Genomic DNA, 21,282 nt, shown 5'->3' on the forward strand with positions numbered 1-21,282 from the left:
GCGCACGTGAATGTTCGACAGATTGTAAGAGCGATCAGTATGACCCGCGTACGGCACGTGTTTAGCTTGAGTAGAAGCTAAAGTACTGCAAAGGCCATTAGAAGTTTTTAGTGCGTGAGCAATAGACGGTGCACGTCGGCAAAATTTCGCACCGTCGATCTCCGGACACAGAGTGCAACAAGAACTGAGAACACTAAACTGCATTCGGTGAGGATGAGGTCAGCTGAGAAGTGGGTGTTCTAGCGCTGCGTTAGCACTGCTAATGGCCTCGTGACTAGGAGTTACGCGAAATCAATACTATCGCATACGGCCCTCGTTACCGCGTGAACGCACTGCAAAATGATGCGTCCCGCTAGTGCATGGCCGGCAGTTGGCAAGTGGCGACCGCATATGAATGGCGACGATAAAATGCTGGTACTTACTGTTAAACGGCAACAGGCATGGCAGACAGCCAGTGCGCTGCTAATGGGAGGCAACGTGGCCATACAGATGGTAAAAACACAAAGTGTTAGTTCGGTGTACGAGGTGAATGCGAGAAACACCATGTTGCGGAATCGCCATAGCAATGGTTGCACATCTGCAGGAAGAGCCATAGCCCCGCGTGAGGGAAGGGCGAGATGCACACACATTCCTACAGATTCCACAAATGATACATCAGGAATCATTTACAATGGAGCTGTTATGAGCGATCTCACGCGTTTTTTTTTCTTGCGTAGACCGAGAAAAGCCGCTTCCCTCCTGCTTAATTTGGCGCACCCTTTCCTTTGGCCACGCGTCCACCTCTGGTACTTCATACTTTGATGTAAGATGGCGTATATTGCACCGAGAACAAATGTCTTTCCAGCAACAGATTTTTGTTAACAAGTGAAGACGACTTTATGAAGGTTGGTGTAGGTTTGGTTTCGCAGCGTGAGCTACACTGGCCGACGTTGAGCAGTTTCGCGTGGCTCCTGTAGAGCCGTGCTTCGCATACGCGAGGAGCAGTGACGTCACACGGCGCATAGGACGTTGCCCGCTGCCCGTCATCTCTCACACACCCCAGGCGCCTAGCGTCTTTGTCGGCCTCCGTTACGCACATGGCGGTCCGGTCCACTTGATGATCCTGCGAGGGGTGGCCGGGTGTGGAAGCGATGACTCGTGTGTCTCAGCAACACCGGCGTGCGCCTGTGGAACCAGCTCAGCTGTGGGGCGATTGTCACGCCGCGCCGGAGCCGCTTGACAAATATACATGTGTCACATAACGCGTACACCGTGTTTGTTTCGTTGAAGCAGTAGGAAGCATGATAATTCTGGTAATCCTAGACAACCAAGACAGTTAAGAAAACCAGCTGAACCTTAGTCCACGCTACGTATATCCTGACATAGCCGAGCTAAGCCACTTCTAATTTTTGTAAGCTGGCTTTCCCCCATTATCGGTCGCACATTGAAGCCTACTCATAAAAGTATAGGGGGCAATGGGTGCGGATGCACTGCATGGGAATTGTCGACGGCTGCCGAGACGCAAACGCCAAGCGTAAGCGCGATTCTGGACCTCGAATACCGCGAGGTGGGGAACGCAAGACGGCGGTGTGGCGACAATCCCGCTGAACGCTTCGCAAGCACAATGTCGCGGTTTAAACCGGAGTTTATGGTCAACCAATCAGCTCCACCGGTCATGCACCTTGGCACAGTAGAATCAAACTGATTTTTTCTATTGGACGGTGCGTTAAAACGGGTTCTACATAGAGGCCCGCGTATACACGCACACAGACAAAAACACCCCCAGACTCTTCATTGTGGTCTTTTCTGTATTCAGGAGCGGAGGACTTTCTCATCCGCATGCTACACGCGCATTTGAGTTCGTGGTGCCGCACTCGGCCCCTTCTGTGCGGACACGAGCTTAAGCACCATACGAGCTCCAATTTACCCACTTTTCTTTAAATATTATTAATATTTGAACATGATAAAGGAACCAAAAGCCGTTGTTTAGTCATTGTAAAGCTCGTTGTTTTAGTTGTACAAAGGTACTGATATCTCAGTGTCGTGAGCAAGAAAGGCAAGTGAGCATGGGCACCGAACACAATCATAACATGTGTCGCATTCTCCAGTGTCATATACCGCCTAGGTGCTCTGTGGTAACCTTTGAACCCGATCCCGTTCACTACAATTTTGGCAGAACGACAGCAGCTGGACTCGTGTCTCCGCAACACGTCTTACTTCGTCTCTAAACTATGCTGGTATTTTTGGCGGACTTTAAATGATTTTATGAGGTATCAGACATAAAGGCCACCACAGAAAAATGCACTGGTGATTACTGTACTTCTTAATGCGAAATTTGTGCTCAGAACGAACTGAAGTTTTCTCGGACACGGGGCATATCTGCTGCGTCTCAGGAAGTGATCACGTGATCAGAGAACGCACAGCGACAAGCGCTAGTCTGCTGTTATCTTGCAGCGCGTCGCCGCCGCCGTCGTGCATGTTAACTTTGCAAATCGTATTTGAACCACCCGCGTAAATGTCACGTGGTTCGAATTTGCAGCAAACGGAACAGCGGCTGCGGAAAGTGCGATGGGGAGGGCACTCTTTGGCGGCGACACATGCCGAAAGTGTGGGCATAGGGAGTGAGAGAGATGACGCCATAGCCGCGTGTTCCGACCTCCCCCCTCACACTTTTGCCATACGTTCCTGTACGTTTTCTTTCTGCCTTGGCTGCTTCGTTCGCTCACTCGTTTACGCAGATGTAGACGGACGCCGCCCCCGCCACCGCCCGCGCCACCGTCGCGGCAAAACCCAGGTACCAGAGGCTAAAGGGCTGCGCCCTAAAATTTGGAGATACGAGAATTATGTTTCGGACCATTTTGTGTTTATTACGAGCCTAAGTAAATCAGTTTTACGTTAGAGAAAACACAGACCGAAATGTATGTAGAGGAAACGAATTTACAGCAACAGTACCGCCGTCGGACTGGGCGACCACAATTTTGTTCTCTGAAGTTAAAAATTTCGAAACTGAAAACGGAACGAACAGAATAAAAGCTCACAAAAAATGCGCACGTGTGGAAAACAAAAAAAATATAAAAAAGACGCACAAAAAAATACTAACAGAAGCAAAAAAATTGAAATCGGTTGAATATACATTTTCTCCGTTAGTCAAAATATACCGACTTTTTGAGATATGACAAACAATGGCATTTGGCAACAGACCCCGCGAAAAGTTTGGAAACAATATCTCCTCACTTGAAAATAGTGCAGTGGCGATCTTCTAGCAGCTTTTATACTTTAACACAACATGTTTAAAATAGAAGACAGGGACATTGAAACCGCCGCAAAACTATATTTAGGTCGTTTATTTTATGCTTAGGTTCATCCGACAAAAAAATAGTTTTTGGAAACTTTCAAGATCAATGCATAGGGGAGTAAAGCGCTCTATAAAAACAGGCTTTAATACAAGGCTTTGAGTAACATATTTCAATTTATTGGGCTCTCCGTCTCTATTGAAATGGCAATTTTAGCAAACCTCACGACCCGAGAGAGCCTCTGTTAAGTCAGCAACTTGAAAAGACCAGCACACTGGAACATTTTTTGGAAGATCCGCAGCAGCCCCCGCAAAAGTATCGCACGAAAGTAGCCGCTCCAATTAGGATAAATGTGCGCTCATGTATATTCCTCTTAAAACAATGTATTTCTAAAAGACATCAAAATATTCTGGACTTGATAGCCTGTGGCAAAGAATTTTTTCGCCCTTATGTAGTCTCCGAGCCAGAAGTGGCGGACTTTGTTTCTAGGTTGGGTATTTCTAGTTGTGGAAGAATTGTATGCATATTTGCCGAAGCAAATTCACAGTTTGCACACTCTGTTGCGATGAAAGGGATTTGAATTTTTTGAGCGTGTTTGCGGTGTAAAGCCGCGCACGTGAAATGGAACTCTTACGATTTTGGGGGTTTGCGTAACGAACCAAGGTACGCCAAGCAAAAAAAAAAAGAAAGGTCGTTGTATTGATCTCGCTTTTCTGTCGTACTTCCGACGCTTTCGTATTAAGAAGTATGGAAGCGAAGAATAGGGTACAACGGTTCGTTGGCTACCGCACAGATTTTTTTTTAAATTTCCCGCAAGTAGAAAGCAATTGAGAATGTAAAAAATATTGTATATGTGTATTGCCCCGTGTTCATGGGGAACAAATTTGTACTCGCTATTTCGGTTTTTTTCTAAAAGAGGTCAGACAGCAGATTCTTTCGTGATTAGAGATAGGAGTTTTAGAATAGCGTACGCAGCCATATGGAAAGATTTGGGGAACGCTATTTCTTTGCGTCGTTCGCACTGCGCATGCGCCGTACGCTAAACCGGATTTTGCATCCAGTGGACGTAGGACGAGCGGACGCTATTTCAGCAAAATAGCGTGCGTAAGCCAGGCGGCTTGCGTATGTCCTTGTTTACAACTTGGTGGCCAGTAGCGCGACGATCCTTCAGGGTTTCACTCTTCTGTGGACAGTAATTTGCCTCTAATGGACCAAGTTATTTGCTAATACGTAGCGTGATTTACAGGTCTCCCTCGCGCAGCGCTGTATCACCGCGACATCGCTGATTGTCCGAACGAAGCCTTGCAGCCAGGCCGGCGACCGAAGCTATGTGTGTGGTGCTAAACGAGTTCGCTTCTCGATGAAATGCAACGTTGTGCTTCGGCCGGTGACTGTGCTTAACATGCTCCAGATTATCTTTTTCTAGCGACGTTCGACAAAACAACGCCTCGGGTATGTACAGTGTGTGTGGCAAAAAGCCTTCTCGGCTCGCGCTCCAGAGTTACCTGATTCCCTGTTTGTCCCCGCGAACTGCGAAAAGTAAGTGCCGAATTTAGGACGGACAGGCGGCAATCGATCTCCCGTTATTCGCGCTTCAGTCTCGATCCGCATGCGCTTGACATGTGTGTCGTTCAAAATGTGTGTGTGCATTGTTTTGAGGTTGAATAAAATGGAAGTGTCAAACAATTCTGTTCAAAAGTGATTCAGGTGATTCTGTTCAAAAGAAATGCCACGAGTTTTAACATTTCCTTTATGGAGCATACTCAGAAAAAAGAATATTCATATCATGTTATCGACGTGTTTCATTCGATAATAATGGGAAAGCGTTTGTTTGCACTCGTTTGGATATTGCTAAAAAGTTCAGGCAGACTGGTGGAGGCGCGAGTCTTTTCCCCATTCTTTCATAAGATGGCGCGGTAAGCGTTAGCGTGTCGCTCCGATGAACTGATGTGACGCTCTACTAAAACTCTTCTCGCGGTATTGGCCTAACGCGAAGCAAAAGTGTAGCGTTTAGCGTACGCAAAGGCAACAAACGCTATACTAAAACTGGCTATAATTGCTTTGCGTTGCCCTATAGTTGCATAATGAACGGCAGGTATTCCCTGATCATCCACAGCTGCAAAGAGCGCGCGGAAAACTATTTGAAACACAAATACAGCAATAGAAGGTGTTCTGTACTTGCACAAAAATCCGGGCCAGACAAGCAGCTGAGGGCCATGGCATCCTGGACTAGAGACGCCACCCACCATGGATGGTCAACGCTACTACACTGAAGATCATCCAGCTCTCAATCTTCCTTTTATAGGAATCAATAAACGTATATTCCTCCTCCTCCTCGTCCTCCTCGCCGTTCAGAGCTAGTTTTATAGTTGTACTTAAGCGGGTGAGTACGCACTTTGGATAGGTAAATTACAAGTTCTGTTTGTTCATTGCTTTATACGTTTTATAGGTTGTTGGTTTGCAACACAACACACCCCTGCAACAAATCGACGTTTGCTCTTTCAGTATATATACCTGAACCACGGCAGAGAGTTGAAGATGCGCTGGAAGACATCACACATATATAACGCTACCTAATCCTCTTGCAAAGTTCGGGGATCTTCTGTGCATTGCAGGCATTAACCTTGGAACAATGTGTACGGCCAACATCGCACGATGCCGCATCATAAGGCTTGCAAATGTATTATACCAACTCCTCCCCCACGTGTACTCACACTGGCACGACTATAAATTTTGGTACCCTTGCTCCTACCAAGCACTATAATGAGGTACCCAGCAAAAGATAATTGATACTTTACTTTTGATGCGAAAATGTTCGTTCAGCCTCGGACGCTTGTAAGATACTGTTTGTCAAGAATATGGCAAAAACAAATAGCATAACCAGGAACGCTCTAAAAAATCTCACATAAAAAAACATTTTGATCCTTCCATCTTGTTGAGGTTAATAAGTCCCCACTTTTGTTCTCCAACCGCTGACATGGACGTAGAAGTTTCGCTTATGTCGCTTTAATGGAAATGTTCTTGGGCAATCATGTGCCATGGTTTGATTAAGGCGGTTAGTTGTCTGCTCTGTTCATCACCTTTCTTTGTTTAGGCTCCTATATAAACTAACAAACCTTTGCTGAACAACTCTTTCTCGACTGTTCTTTTTCGACTGAGCTTGAAGTTATGAGAAATCATTTGCAATTGGTCGTTATCTTTTTTCGACCACAGTTCGATTGCAGCGGTATTCTTACCCCCACTACGAATTTTCCCAGCTCGTAAAATAAGCTTTTGAAAGACAATAATCTTTGTTGGGCTATTTAAACCCAGAAATTTTGGTCTGTCTGTATGTCTGTCTGTATGTCTGCCTGTCTGTCTGTGCGCAAAAAGAATTAAAAAAAATAGTCACAGCTGCGACCCCCCGTAGTTAGCTACTACAGGGGTCGACAGGGCACCGGATATGCGCCATGTGCCACAGAGAAAAGGAAGTGAATATCACACAAGTTCACAAGTTCACACAAAATGTAGGTCCGCCCAACCGAAGGTTCTTTACACTAACGTCCGTGTCTATCTGTCTGTCTGTGTCTGTGACTCGATTCAGCCTCCCGGCCAAAGCAAAATAGGTATTGCGCAATAGTCTTCTATACTCACTGCGAAAGGTAAACGTCTAAGCCCGGTTTATATGTTCATACTTGTCAACTTGGTTGAACAAGATCAAGAAATTACGCAAAGATAAGACAGGAAATTAGTACAAAAGGGATATTAATAGTGTTCCTTTATTAAAAAATTTACGGATGCTAGGTTTTTGAATAACGAATGATATTCTACATCTACTGCAGGAAACCGCCGCCTCTGTTTGCCACCGCCATTTCCAGGCGGCATATGAAAAATCAAGAGTCAACAGCAACAAAATATGATGATGATGATGTCATCAAATATTTTAGCACGCACCCACAAGGGGGTTTGGCGAGGGCTAAATCGGTTGTTCCACTAGCTATGTTGCACGTTCTGCTTGGAACGGACGTGGAGCACGGCCACGCGGTTGTATATACCTTGAAGTCGCCCGCCTCGATTCACGCGCTCCAACACCGTACTGCAGCGCTGGCATCGAAGAACCCGGCCTGTAGCAGTGGAACGCGGTAAATTTAAATCGCCTTGAGCAAACCCTTTGTGTGTTTATCTTAGGATGAGCGCGACGGTACATGGACAGCATTAGAGGTGAGTGGGACAGGAAAAGGGGGCATTTCCTTGGCAAATGTCTACAAAGACTATCGTCTTTTGACACCATTTGCAACGAAAGGAGAGCATACGCGGCCAATTTTTGCACTCCGCTCTTGGGGCTCTGTACAACATATTTGAACGGTTTTTACGAACGAACGGGTTTTAAATTAGAGAATCAGTTTGCACAATTACGTTCACCATTGTATTCTGAACGTACCCTGAGAAAACAAATTGCCCCGAGGGAAAGCTTTGTTCACGCAGAGAAGGAAGAATAAACATTTATTGAACTGTATGAGTTCCCTCGTAGGAGGCCTCCGTAGTCCAGGAAGCCTTGGTCCTTGGCTGCCCGGCGGTCTTGCTGGTCGTTGCTGGTCTTGAGGGCATGAGCGGGTCAGCTGGTCCTCCCACTGCTCCAGTGTTGGTTTTGGTAGGGGGTTATTGGTGGTGATTGTGGGCACTCCCAGACCATAAGGTAGAGAGTGTTGGGTGTGGGGCAGTGTGGATAAGTCAGTGTGTATGTTGTTGGGTAGATGGCCTTGAGTAGTGTTCCGTGGTGGTAGGTGTTAGTTTCCTGCTGTCTGGTAATGGCGTGGTAATGGCGTGGTCTCTGGTCATGTGGGTGTGTGTGTGGGGGGGGGGGGGGGCGGGGGGGTGAATGCGGCGCTGGAGTCAGTAATGGGCGAAGACACCTGCGTAGCTTCTTCGAATGTCATCGCTGGAGGTGATCGATCGGTCTGCGAACGAGGTGAAGGCCCGGAAGGTATTAACATTGATTGATTGTGTGTTTTAGCGTGCCGTCGCTACGCAGGTGATGAGGCACGCCGTAGTGGAGAGCTCCGGATTAATTTTGACCACCTGGGAATCTTTAACGTGGGCCGAAATCTCGCACACTCGAGCGTTTTTGCTTTTCGCCTCCATCAAAAAAACGGCCGCCGGGCCCGGGAATCGAACCGGCGACCTCGTGCTCAGTAACGCAACGCCTTAGCCACTGAGCCACCGCGGCGGATGGGAGATATTAACAAAACTTGTTGCTGAGCTAGGTGGTACATACTTAAAGAAAGAAGAAAACGTAGCGCAAACTAGACATGGACGTAAAATGGCCTAATATGAATGAGTTCATGATTGTTATATGATCCTGTCCTTATTATGCTGCTGGATGGACACAATTCTTTCACACAAATGAAATGAAAAAAAAAATAAGAGGCCTGGAATGATGGTTTTTCAGAAGAATTTTTATTGTGGTGTAATTTACGAGAGTTGTTATTATAAAATACCAAGCGGGGCACTGCTCAAAGCTATAAAGCTGTGTGCAGTGGCCCACTTGTGATAATTGATGATGTTAGGTTTTCTTGGCGCAAGGGCATCAAGGCCAACGAGCGCCAGTAGTATGGTGAGTATTAATCAAGTGAGAATATAAAGTACAGAATATATAATAAAAGGTATCTCAGATTTCTGTTGGTGTAGAGGGCCAAGAATTGGTGTAGAGGGCCAAGTAAAAACATTTGACACTATGACAGGCATTTTCTACGTGCACCCCTTGCCACCGTCTTTGCGGTAGCAATGAGTGGCCCTACCGGGTTCTAGCGTGCGATGGTGGCTCGGCTCACGGGTGACACGACACATACCTTAAAAAATCTACGTCTGAGAGGTACTTAAAAACACGGTTAGTAGAGAAAAGTGGCTCGTCTGATAAAAACAGCAATGGGTGTTGAGGGATCATGCGTGTGTACGATTCTGGAAAATGAAGCTTTCTTTGCGGTTCAAGTAGTTTGCATTCTACCAGTACGTGAATGACTGATAGCGACCCTCCACACCTCAAGCAGCGTGGCTGTTCTGTTCCTTTCAATAGGTACGCATGTGTAGCATGGGTATGACCTATGCGCAGTCTACAGAGAGTAACCTCTGTGATCCTGTCTCGTTTCTCACAGATCGATCTACCTAACTTGGGTTTTACCATGTGCAATTTGTTTGCTGTTTCCCCATTCCAATATTCCTGCCATTGGTCGCGCAGCCTCTTACGTACGTACGCTTTAAGATCCTCGTACGGGACGCTTTGAATATCTAGGTAACTCCGAAGAGCTGCAGTTACAGCATTCCTGTCTGCTTGCTCATTTCCGGCTGTGCCGCAGTGACCTGGGACCCAACAGACAGTGATTTCAAGTTTTTGTTTGTGGGCTGAGCACAGTAGTTTTAGCAATTGATTAAAGACTGGATTTTTTTGTAACTTTCCTGACGCTAAAGCCTGCACAGCACTTTGAGAATCAGTGAATATCACTGACTTTTGGACATTATTCTCAATAATATATTCTACAGCCAATACAAGGCCTCGTGTTTCAGCAGTGAATATAGATGTGGCTTCAGGCATAGTCTTTGACGTGGAAAAGTTGGGACCATGTGCAGCACATGATACTGCACCAGCTGACTTGGACGCATCTGTGTAGAACTCAGATGCTCTGTACTTGTTCTGCAAAAACAAAAAAATGCTGCATAATTAATTCCTTTGGAGCGGTTCTTTTGTCAATCTTCATAAAAGAGAGATCAGATAGGGCAGAGATCCCATGGAGGGACAAAGTCAGCAAAGCTGGTTTTCGGAGCGTCAGTGAAGGATATTCCCAGGCCTGCGGCCAGTGCCCTCACCGACAGAATGAATGGCTCAGCCATGGCAGGTTGCTTTTCAAAAAGCTTGATTGCCTGGTTACCTAGAGTGCTGTTCGGGTGTCCGGTCAAGGATGTCACTTTTAGAGCATAATTTAACCCAGTGTACTTCCGCTGTGTTTCAAGAGACCACTGATTGGCTTCCACATACAGGCTTAAAACAGGGCTTGTTCGGAAAGCGCCTGTAGCCAGACCAAGGCCATTAGGTAGACAGGGTCTAACATCTTAGTGCTGTTCTCGCGGCATATTGATAAACAAGACACCCGTAGTCGATGCGGGACCTCACAAGGCTACTGAATAAGGCCAATGGGCACTTTGTGTCAGTACCCCAAGACTGGTGTGAGAGGACTTTCAGGATCCTGACTGTATCCAAACATTTAACTTTAAGGCGTTTGAGGTGTGCAATGAATGAAAGTTTGTCATCAAGCACAACCCCAAGGAACTTTTGCTCCTTTTTTACTGCTATGGGTGTTTCATTGAGTTTAATAACAGGATCTGGGCGGATACCACGCTGCCTAGAGAAGACCACACACGTGCTTTTTTCTGGGTTAAAACAGAAGCCATTCTCATCTGCCCGTTTTGTAAGTTTGTTCGCAGCTAGTTGGATTTGCCTCTCACAAATGGACATATTACATGATTCAAACGCAATGTGCACATCATCAACATATAGCGAGTAAGATATGGAGCGAGGCAGTGCAGTTCCTAAGGAATTCATTTTAACAATAAAAAGGTGCAGCTGAGCACACCACCCTGCGGCACTCCATTTTCTTGGACGAACATCCTCGAGAGGACATTTCTAACCCTAACCTGAAAGGTGCGCTCTGAAAGGTAATCTTTCAAACTGTTCAGCATGTTTCCACAAACTCCAAGGCGGCGAAGATCGCAAAGAATACCGTAACGCCAGGCTGTGTCGTAAGCTTTCTGGAGGTCAAAGAAAACTGATAAACAATGCTGCTTATAAACAAATGCATCCCTGATGTAGGATTCAATAGCCACTAGGTGGTTTGCTGTCGATCTACCAGAGCGAAAACCCGCCTGGCGATTGTCTATAATACCTTGGTACTCAAGAAAATAGATAAGGCGACGGTTAATCATTTTTTCGAAGACCTTGCATAAGCAACTGGTTAAAGCGACCGGTCTGAAACTAGTTGCAAGTAATGGATCTTTCCCCTCCTTTAGAATCGGCACCAGAATAGCTTCTTGCCACACTTTTGGAAATTGCCCTGCACGCCAGATCTTGTTAAACAACAGTAAGAGCTCTTCTAGCGTGTCGTCGTGCAGGTGCTTAATCATGGTGTATGTTATTCGGTCTCGACCTGGTGATGATTTACCACAAGTAGCGAGCGCCACTTTAAGCTCCCGCATAGTGAAGGGGCAATTATACCCTACCTCAGACTGCCGTTTGTCACGTACAATCTTCCGTTCCTCTGCATTCTTGTGTCTCAGGAAGTTATTTGAATAGTGAGCTGAGCTTGATACATACACAAAATGCTTGTTTAGGGCATTTGCTTGGTCTTGTAAAGTCTGTGCTGACCAAAGGTCTTGTGCTGACCAAAGGGTACGTAAGAGTGTTACTTCCTCGGAGTGCTTTAATTCTCCTCCATACTTTCCGCGTGTCAGTATATGATGTGATTGATGACACAAAACGATTCCAGCTTTCTTTTTTTGCAATACGCCTAATCCGTCTGCCATTGGCCTTTGCCCACTTGAAAAGTACCAAATTTTCAGTCGTTGGGCACCTACGCAAGACACCCCATGCCTTATTCTGTTCCTTACGGGCCTGCCTGCAATCACCATTCCACCAAGGTTTCGGCTTAGCGACCCTACTAGAAGAAGTCTGGGGGATGGACTTCAGCGCAGCATCAATTATATGGGTGGTCAGAGTCTCAGCAGCTTCATCAATACCAAGGTTGTCTATAAGTGTATAGTGACACTCAGAGAGCTCTTTGAATTTTTTGCAGTCTGCGGCCTCCTCCTTGAACTTTTGTAGGCATGGAGTGTTGTCTTGTTTATTGTCTACAAGCTTGAGGCTCACTGGAAAGTGGTCACTTCCGTACAGGTTAATAATGACCTTCCACTGGAGTAATGGAAACAGAACTGGAGAGGCTATGGGGAGATCTATGCAGGAGTACGTGGCATGTGTTGTATTATAATATGTTGGGTCTTTCTTGTTAAGTATGCATGCTCCCGATGATAGCAGAAACTTTTCAACTAGGCGTCCTCTAGCATCCGTGCGTTCAGAACCCCAGAGTGGGTGGTGAGCATTACAATCCCCAACTAGCAGATACGGCTCTGGCAGCTGATCAACTAATGTTTCAAACTCCATACTGGAGAGCCCGTGGTCTGGAGGTATGTACAGTGAGCATACTGTTACCAGTTTATTAAAGATAATGGCTCGTATGGCTACAGCCTCTAAACTGGTCTGTAGCAGCAAGAACTGGCATGCCACTGATTTTTGCACGATAATCGCAACTCCTCCAGAGGGATGCATGCAGCCATCCCTGTCTTTCCTAAATACAGAGTAGTTCTTTAAGAAGTTAGTTTGGTTCGTCCTCAAGTGTGTCTCCTGGAGACACATAATATTTATTTGGTGTTGTGACAGCAATTCATAGATATCGTCCAAGTTTTTCAGGAGGCCTCTGCAGTTCCATTGGACTACGTTATCAGTTACCATCAACTAATGCTGAACAAGGATTAAGGAAGTGCCATGCTGTCACCCTCCCAGGCTCAAGACACCTTCCCAGGAGCCTTGACCCTAGGTGTCTTTTGCTTTGAACGGTCGAGTGACGTGCCGCGCCCTATCGGCGTACCACGCAACGGAGGTCTTGGCGTTGTGTCCATGGCTTCTTGCGAAGCCTCGTCAGCAGGGCTAGGCTGGCTGGTTGCGGCAGCCTGCCTCTCAGCAGGGACCGGCACTGCAGTGCCAGCAAGGGGCCTAGCGTTGGCATCAAGGGGTGCCTGGGCAGCCCTTGACGCTTCTTTTGTGGTATGTGCAGTGGCCTTAGCCACCGGCACTGAGGGGGCTTGGGGTGTTCCTTGAGGCCTCACTGGGAGGGTTCCAAGGGGAACTCGAACCGAGTGTGGCGCTGCCCCCCGTCGCGCTACATCGGCAAAGCTAGTGTGTGTCAGGAACAGTCTCTGTCGTGCTTCCCTAAAGGTGTTTTCCTTATACTTCAGAGCAATTATTTCTTTTTCTTTCTTCCATTGCGGGCCCAAGCGCGAGTACGCGGCGTGCTCTCCCATGCAGTTTACACAGTGGATTGGAGCTTCACAGGTGTCAGACGAGTGGTTGGGGAGGCTACACTTTGGACATGTTGCCTTGCCTCGGCAGCTAAGTGAACCATGGCCAAATCTTTGGCATTTATAGCAGCGTCGGGGGTTTGGAATATACAAACGCACAGGGATTTTAACGTAGCCTGCCTCGACAGACTCGGGCAGTACACTGGTCGAGAATGTGAGGATTACATGCTTGGTCGAAATTTCCTTACCATCTCTACGTATTTTGATTCGTTGAACATTCACAACATTCTGGCCCTCGAACCCTTCCAGGAGGTCTTGCTCAGACAAGTTTAGAAAGTCTTCATCAGAGATAACACCTCTGGTAGTGTTCATGGATCGGTGGGGACTGATGCTCACAGGATTGTCGCCAACAGTGGTTATTTTCGTCAACTTGGCACACTGAGCTGCATCTGGTACTTCTAGGAGAAGGTCACCGCTTCCCAACTTGCTTACTTTATAACCGCCGCCTAGCTCATTCCTTAGAACTTTGGCTACTAAGAATGGTGACAGACGTCTCATTGACAAGCCTTCTTTTTCACGGTGGATGACGTTGAACTTTAGGAACTTTTCTGACTTTTTAGGAGTGAAAAACTGCTGGACTGCTTCGTTGCGTCCCCGTTTTGGAGGACGATCATGGGATGCAGAAAATCTTGTTGCCATAACAGTGAAATCAATTCAGCAGCTATGCTGGCCGCCCACCACCGAGCCCAACCTGGGAACGCGCTAGATGCGCGTTAGCCATACTTAGCTGCTATAACCCTGTTTAAGTCCTCAAGGTTGATTCCTTACCCAGGGTTAACCCTCGCCGCCTGGAAATGTGTGGAAATGAGGAATAGAAGAGATGACAGGATTAATTGACAGAATTACAGAAGAGATGACAGAAAAGAAGACAGGAAGGTGAAAGAGCTGAGAGGGAGGCAGGAAAAGGCGACTGGCTGGTTCCCCCCGGGCGGGTCAGACCGGGGGCACTGCCTGCGAGAAGCAGGGGCCAAAGTGGTGTGTTGCCTCTACCGGGGGGCCATGAAGGACCAAAACAACCCCGGCTTTGGCTAGCCACCAGGATTCCCTTTTCACTTGTGATAATTATTGACCAGCAAGTTGTTAATGCTGTCGCCTGGCCGAGCAGAAAATGACACACGCAAGCGAAGAATTTTTTTAACTGAAAAGGGGTTAGCCCAGCGTTAGGCCAGTGCTCCCCAAAAAAGGTTGTTTTATAGTAGCTATTCGCCCAACATTCTATTTATCGTACCACCTTTAACCTGGTTCAGTTATTTATTTATTTATTTATTTATTTATTTATTTATTTATTTATTTATTTATTTATTTATTTATTTATTTATTTATTTATTTATTTTCGCCTCCATCAAAAAAGCGGCCGCCAGGCCCGGGAATCGAGCCCGCGTCCTTGAGCACAGCAGCATATCTGAGCCATGAAAGGAGTTGATCAAAAAAATACAAATTTTAATGACAAGTATACTGAGAGAACAAATACACCCACATAAAACCAAAACAAAACATATATTAGATCGTTAACAAATACATTTACCGCGCAAAAATAAAATATAACACGGGAAGCCATAAAACACTCTATGATATTGCCGCAAACCATGTATGCGTTTGTTTTTTATTTATTGATTGTTTTTACTGCCCGGCCACGCCCTGCCCTGTTATCTTTGTCAAGCGAAGCGCGTCTTGCATTCTTTATTTTTATGCCTCACGGGCTATCATTCAGATAAACAGGCTGTTTCGTCTTAACGTCACTGGCCCAGAATATTCTTCTCTGATCTACAATGTTCTGGATGTAACTCGACGGTTCCGGAAACACTCGCGCCGAAAGATAAAAGCTTCCAGAGCAGACGCCACGGCATTCCGATCGTCGACGCTCGCTCGCACACGTCAATTTATTGACTGCTGCTTCGCCGCCTGTGTATTCTTTGAGTTGTTAGGGGAGCACAAGTTCGCTCCACTAACCGTGTGTTCCTTCAAGACAACTGCGTCGTCTCTGGCTTCGTGACATCTGGTAAAGGTGGTTCCGACGGCGTAGAAGTTCCGAGTGCGTTTTGGACTTCTCGGATTACGTCGGTCAGGGAAGCCACTTGAGGTTGCGGCGTCGTTGGGAAAAGCTTCCGAAGTTCCTCCCTCACCGCTGCTCGGATGGTCTCGCGCAATGTATCTGAGCTTCCAGTTGCGGCACCGATGGTCTCCGGGAACAGCGCGTTGACAGGGCGGTCGTACTGCCTCGTTCGAATTTCTAGCGTCTAAGCAAGAAAAAAGTGTCAAAGGCAAGAAAAGAGTTCTTGCTTTACTCCTCTCATCAGAAACCTTAGTTTCTTTTCCTCCGTCATTTCTGGGTCCGCATTGCGAAAAAGTCACTTCATATCTTCGACGAAGAGAATGACCCCTTCGTTGGGGTGCTGCGTTCGAGTTTTAAGCAAAACCGCAGCGCGTTCTTTTCTGACCACGGTAGTGAAGGTCGTAATGAACTCGCTTTTGAAGTGAGCCCAGTTTGTCAGGGAGCTCTCGTGGTTCTCGAACCAAGTGCGAGCTCAATTTTCTGAGTAAAGAAAACATGCCGGAACGTCTGCGTCGTCCCACCTGTTGAATTTCCGGACGCGCTACAGTTTCTACAACCATTCTTCTGGGTATTCTGCGGGGGCTCCTCGGAATGATGGCTGTTCCCGTGGCTGCTGCAGGACGATTGGTGATGTTGCTTCTTGCACCATGTTGTTGGTTGCAGCGTTCGTGCTCTTGGGCCCTTCTGGCAGAAGACCGAACTCGGGTAGTAATCCTTGCAGTCGGCGACTTTCCCTGGTTGGACTGGCTTGACGACTTGGTGGCTTGGAGCCTAAAAAACTCCGTCCTCGTGAAGAAGAATTTCAACCCCGGAACGAGAAAGAATTATCCCCTTCCCATCCATGCAGACCTTCGTGAGGAAATTTTGGAAGCGTGCCACGACGACCCGTCTTCCGGACATCTCGGCACAGCTCGCACTAATGCCAAAATTAAGGCGAAGTACTTCTGGCCCACCTTACATCCGACGTCACCCACTACGTTCGGAGTTGCCGTGACTGCCAGCGACGAAAAACGCCGCCGACAAGACCCGCCGGACTTCTGCAACCGATCGCCGTCCCACCGAGGCCTTTTCAACAGATTGGAATGGACCTTTTAGGCCATTCCCTACGTTACGATCAGAGAACAAGGGGATTGTCGTAGCGACAGACTACATGACGCGCTACGCAGAGACCGCCGCTCTTCCGAGGGGGACTGCATAAGAAGTCGCCAAGTCCTTTACAAACCAAGTTGTGCAGCGACATGGAGCCCCTGAAGTCCTAATCACGGACCGCGGAACTGCCTTCTCTGCGAAACTTATGCAAGGGATCTTACGCTACAGCAACACGGCTCACCGAAGAACGGCGGCGTACCACCCCCAAACGAACGGACTAACGGAACGTCTGAACAAGACGATTGCGGATATGCTGTCCGTGTACGTCGACGTTGAGCAGAAGACGTGGGACGAAGTCCTCCCGTATGTCACGTTTGCGTACAATACAGCGACGCAGGAAACTACGCAGATGACACCGTTCAAGCTGTCTACGGAAGACGGCCGACTACGATGCTCGACGCCATGCTTCCGCACGTACAAGACGACGACCTCAACGCCGGCGTCCAAGGATACCTTTAACGTGCGGAGGAGGCCCGCCAGCTCGCTCGAGTTCGTATAACTGACCAGCAGCTCATGGATGCCGGGCGCTATAATCTTCGACGCCGACACGCCGAGTACCACCCTGGGATCGTGTGTGGGTTTGGGCTGCCATCCGAAGACGCTGACTCAGTGAGAAGCTTCTGCGACGGTATTTCGAGCCCTACCAGATTCTACGACGTGTCGGCCAACTCACCTACGAGGTGATCCCTGATGGTGATTCCGGAACATCACGACGACGCACGCGGCCCGAAGTCGTCCACGTGGTTCGCTTGAAACCTACTATGCAAGATGACGGACTTTTTTGTTGTCTGTTCGGACTGTCTTTTGTTTAAAGGGAAGCTGAAGCGCTTTCCAAAAAAATTGAGTTAGATTAACAGTTATATAGTTTCTTGCGCGCTGATTCCGAATATCACATTAAAATTTATCGTACATGAGTCTAAGTGGCATTTATCTTGCAAAAAGCGCGGCCCCGTTTGAAAGACGCGCGCTTTTCGTCTTTTGACGCTCCTGATTGGTTGCGCCCGTCATGACGTCAAAGGAGGACACCCTTCGGCCGCGCGGGTTGTCGGAAGCATTGCGAACGATCGCACGGTTGCCTTTGCGGCAATTTAGCTTGCAGTTTAATTTTCGCACATGACTGGAAGTTTGTTTTATAATTTCCCGTGCTGTTGGTTCAATTATCTTGGAGCTTAAATTTGCTTTACACGACAGAGAACCCCAAAGCAGTGACTGGGACGTCAACTAGTGGGTTCCATCAAAATACTTTTGAATTAGGCAACCAGCATAGGGGGATTTTATACCTTATGTTAATATGAGGTACTGCCTTAACTGTTTCTTATTATACACAAAACCATTTATGCCGAAGATTAATGGGCGTTTTATAGACAATCTACCAGCGAAAAACACGTACGTGCACTGCGCGAAAAAATAGCGTTCATGCGCTGTAAACGTATATGCGAGACACATCTTGCCGGTACACGCATAAACCAACAAGCAGACTCTGCTTCCGCATTTCCTTTGTTCGTTGTCGCCCACCCCAGCCCCGTTACTCATCCCCGTACACAGACCCACACGCGCGCGCCATTTCGGCAGCGGCGCTACGGCGCCTCCGCGATTGCTAGCTGCACTTCGATGAGTGGCGTCTTACTGCTTCACATGCATTTATTCTGAAAACACTGCAGCATACTAGTGCCTGCTCAGCATTATTGGCTGTAGTAGGGCTGGATTTTCGCTTGTGCGTTGCGCATTCTGCTACAATATTACGGCCACCTCGTTATAATTAACAGACCAGTCGGACAAGGCAGCTACGTTGTAGGTACGTTACTTTAGGTAACAATCACCAAACGTTTGTGATAATGAATCGTTGGCCTGTTTCAGCATTTCTAGATTTAAGCATTTACCGCGCTAGTAGGACAGAGGCCGTATATTTACTCTTCGTTCCTAATTTTTTTAGTATCATCATTATATATATATATCACCAAATATCACTGGAACACACTTGAGGTTCAGTGACAAGTGCTTGCCAGGTTATAATATGCAGGCACACGGAATCTTTGGCAAAAAATTAGGCCCCCGCAGTCAACACAAATTATGGCACGGTGATGGTTCGGAGTGGTGTTTTTTTTAATTCCAGACAAACATCACCTTATCGTGACATGTATACTTGCAAAATAAGTAATCTGGTTGCCTTGGTTCTTTTACTTTGTAGGAATACTGTTTACCTCTTAGCCGGGAAAGAACTTCTATCAGGATTGGCCCGTTGTTTTAGTTTCGCCAAAAAATTGTTTTTTTGAACACTATCCTGAGCCCATAGGGAACGAAAACCGACGCGTTTAACGAAACAAGTATTTCCTGAACAAATGTGACTTGGTTTCTGGAATGGAACGAAACATCCCCAGCCAAAGTACAGCAGTATTCCCAATCCTTCCTAAATCTAGAATCTAATGTGAGCATTTACGTCCGTCGCATCAAAAAAAAAAAACGCATTGGAGCGGTTTACAAAGTATTTAACGTAGTGTAGTATATTCTCTGTCATCAAGCACAGCCACCTCGGCTGTCGCTTCCGTAAGTTATCAAGCATCCCGGCGTGGCTTTATTCTGCTTAGGAATACGGCATGATAACGTATGCCTCCTTTGGCGTTCGTGCATAATTTCTGAACACGAAAATTGTACAAATGAGTGCTATCAACCACAACAACAACAAGTATCATTCACAAGGAAACACGGCGAAAAGAGCCTCGCCGAGGCGGCCGATCCGGCCGGAAGTCCAGGTATGACGTTTTTCAGCCGGTTTTCGCCCGCGCAATTCCGTCTGCCGGCATCGCGTGGCGAGGTAGGGGTGGGGCATCGGGCCACTTTTGTTTGCTCATTGCGGTGCTTCTATTGCATGTATTGCGTAGATATTTCGTACACATGAACTATTCAATGTGTACTTGCTGCTAGTTAACTTTTATTTTAATTCTAAAACCGCTGCACCTTCCCTTTAAGAATCGGGTCGATGCACTCTGACGGGGAGGGGAGAAGGGTAATGCCGCGAACCGTGTATGCGTTTGTTTGTTTATTTATTGATTGTTGTCACTGCCCAGCCACACCCGGCCCTGTTATCTTTGTCCAGGGAAGCGCGTCTTGCATTCTTTATTTTTATGCCGCACGGGCTGTCTCATTCAGATAAGCAGACTGTTTCGTCTTAACGTCACTAGGCCAGAATATTCTTCTCTGATCGACAATGTCCTGGATGTAAATCGACGGTTCCAGAAACACTCGCGCCGAAAGATAAAAGCTTCCAGAGCAGACGCCACGTCATTCCGATCGTCGACGCTCGCTCGCACACCTCACTTTGTGGACTGCTGCTTCGCCGTCGGTGTATTGTTCGAGTTGTTAGGGGAGCACAAGTTTGCTCCAATAAACGTGTTTTCCTTCAAGACAACTGGGTCGTCTCTGGCTTCGTGACAATATAAAAAGTTCAAATTAACGGAACTTGGACTAAATCCGCATTTTTATTCCATTTTCGTTGGCAACGACAATGAAATGTAACGTGGAAAATCATACACAAAGTCTATTCAACAAAGAAAGGTACAGAACGCTAGCATAGGGATTTAACTAAGATAAAAATACTTGGCTTACATTCTGGGCCAACGCATGTTCAGGACTTCGCATGTAATGCCTTGTTATGCCTTGTCAGGACTTGTTATGCCTTTTATATAGAAATGTATCCGCGTCACAATGTAAACCCAACCAAGTTTGAAGTCAAGTACTTGCTGTGCTCGTTGCAACCGATGCCGCTAAGGTGTTTTTTTGTGAATAAGGGCCAGCACATGCATAACCCTCTCCTTGTGTAACTCTTTGCTGCTGAAGTAACCGGTAAAAATATCCTCGAAATTACTAATAAACCTAAAAAGATGCACTAAGGGCTGCAGAAGTCCCAGAAATTGCAAGAGTTAGTAAACAGAGCTGCAGTAGGAAAGATGCTTTTTCCTGGCATGCAGGAAGAAGCAGCTGGTACTTGCCGCACTCCCTTGCCGCCTAAGCTGCTACATAGTAGGATATTCTCGAGTCACTCGTCTGCAGGTTTCAGGAATGTTTCGCATAAACTGCATCTCCACTTTTCTGGCAGCTTCAGTTTCCCCTAAGTTTCTTTTGGGGGTGAGTGCATCAATCAGGTCTTGCTGTTTATAGGAAGAAGATGTCAAATTGTCCACTGTAAGCAGTGAACTCATCACACTCTTGTGTGCATTTGATCCAATTACGCTTTTGTTTAAGTCACAATAACTTAGGCAGTTTACAGTTGTCGAGAACTGTAAAACCAGCGTGTGTACATTCAACATTTCCGCCGCATTATATCAATATATGTGATGTTAATAAGTGCAGGTGTACGAAAGTACCCGAATGAAGCACCCTTTTATTTTATCATTTCAATGCCTCGCACGCGCCAAAGTTGGCGTCGAAGAAGTGACGATACGGGTAGCTGATGAGTCCTGTGCGTTTTTTAATTACAATGAAAAGAAAAAATGCCCACTAACTACAGTGCAAGCATCACCCGAAGGGCTACCCCTGAAGGAGGGGTTCGATATTTTCTCTAGAAGCAAGAACGTACAAAAACAGTAACATTTCTTCCGCTCATAAAATGCGTGCCCCTCCTCTTTTGCTTCATGCGCAGACAGAAGCGGGGGA

The sequence above is a fragment of the Haemaphysalis longicornis genome, unplaced genomic scaffold (genome assembly GCF_048455015.1).
Source record: "Haemaphysalis longicornis isolate Haplotype H1 unplaced genomic scaffold, Haemaphysalis longicornis Haplotype H1 scaffold_4, whole genome shotgun sequence".
NCBI classification, from domain to species: domain Eukaryota; kingdom Metazoa; phylum Arthropoda; class Arachnida; order Ixodida; family Ixodidae; genus Haemaphysalis; species Haemaphysalis longicornis.